Source organism: Corylus avellana, chromosome ca3 (genome assembly GCF_901000735.1).
Source record: "Corylus avellana chromosome ca3, CavTom2PMs-1.0".
Lineage (NCBI taxonomy): Eukaryota > Viridiplantae > Streptophyta > Magnoliopsida > Fagales > Betulaceae > Corylus > Corylus avellana.
In genome coordinates this window covers 2,544,622-2,546,338 of record NC_081543.1, presented here as the reverse complement: position 1 = coordinate 2,546,338, position 1,717 = coordinate 2,544,622, and positions in this window count along the sequence as shown.

Genomic DNA, 1,717 nt, shown 5'->3' with positions numbered 1-1,717 from the left:
TAACATTTTGAAGTGTGAGGAGTTTGTTTTTATTTGATTTTGGAAGTTTTTTAATTTGTAATTTGTTCGATTACTTCTTTCCAATTTTAAATTTTTAATGCCACAATCTGCCATCTGGCCTGTAATTTTGTATTTGGTATTTGGGTGGAAATAGGATCTACTTATTATCCAATTTATGATTCAGAATTTGTTTTTATATAGAGAAGTGTTAGAGAGTCAAATAAATAAATTTAAATTTTTTTTTAAATTGACGTAGCAGACCGTGAGTGGCAGACAAGGAAGATAAAATTACTTTTTTTTTTTTAGTTTAAAAACTCTTACCACGTCAATTTAAAAAATTTTCTAAGTTTATTTGTTTGGCTCTTTAGCACTTCTCTTTTATATATATATATATATATATATATATATATATATATATAACAGTTTATATTTTATATATATTATTATATTTGTAAAAATTTAATATGAATTACAATTTTTTTTTCTTTCTATTTCAAGTGAAATTAAAAAGATTGATCCAATTTGGTATCAAATATCAATCAATTTGTTTGGTTTGTACCAATTAAAATCGAAATATATATATATATACTTGTAAATAAAGTTATGTTGCATGAATTAATATCCTTTAGAACCTTTATGCATATTTTCTCATGTAAATGTTTTTTTTTAAAACACTCTTCTGGCTTTTGTGGTGTTTTTGTAAGTTTTTACTCTTATAATAAAATTATCAATTGCAGATTTAGGAAATTATAGTTGGTTAAATTAGGTAGGAAACAAGGCCGGCCAGCTTACGATATGTTTAGATGGTATCTGACCAAACATACGTGGACACGAGTATCAAAGGCATTGCTTCACAATTAATTTGAATTTGTTGACTCGTATGGGTTGTATATAAATTCAATATTAGATTTACCCATTTACTATATATGGAGATAATTGAAAAATGATTAAAATAATTAATTTTATAATTTCTTTGTCAATAAATCAGAAAAGCTTATTTGCAGTTTGACTTACATCTCACGTATATTTCTTCTGAGTTGGCATCATTCATCCACCATTGATGTTTTTTGTTTTCTTTTTAATTGATGATAAATGTAAGGTGCTAACCCAGTGAAAATGTAGTAGCATCTTCTCAATTATAAATAAAATTGATAAATTCTATCTTATGATTATAATTTAAAGCGAGTGCATCTAATGGTGCACGTGATGCCAATATTGACACGTTTTTTAAAAAGTTTAAATAATATGACATCATATACAGCGTTAAATGCACTAATTTTAAATCCTAACTATAAAATAAATATTACCCACTTCATGCATCTTCTATTCCAAACCACAAGGGGTGGTTGGACACCTCTTTTAGGTGGCTGATCACTTCTCAAAGGGTAAAATAGTATTTGACTAACTATTTTATTCCTATTTTGCTAGAGTAATAATAGTTATTACACTTATTTCGCTATTTTAAGTATTTTTTTATTATTTAGATTTATGTGGCTCAATATGATTTATTCAAAATGATTTTCAAATCTCAAGGAGCTGTTAAAATGGGATACTTTATGTAATTTTGTTAAAAATGTACTTTTAAGTTGGGCCCAAGTGAAGCGTGGCCCGTGGGTCACTCCAAAAGTCCTAACACCAGAAAGGCCTTAAACCACCACGTTTGGCAACGCCTGGTTTGTATGTAATTCCAGGACTAGGGTTTTAGAGTTCCCTTATA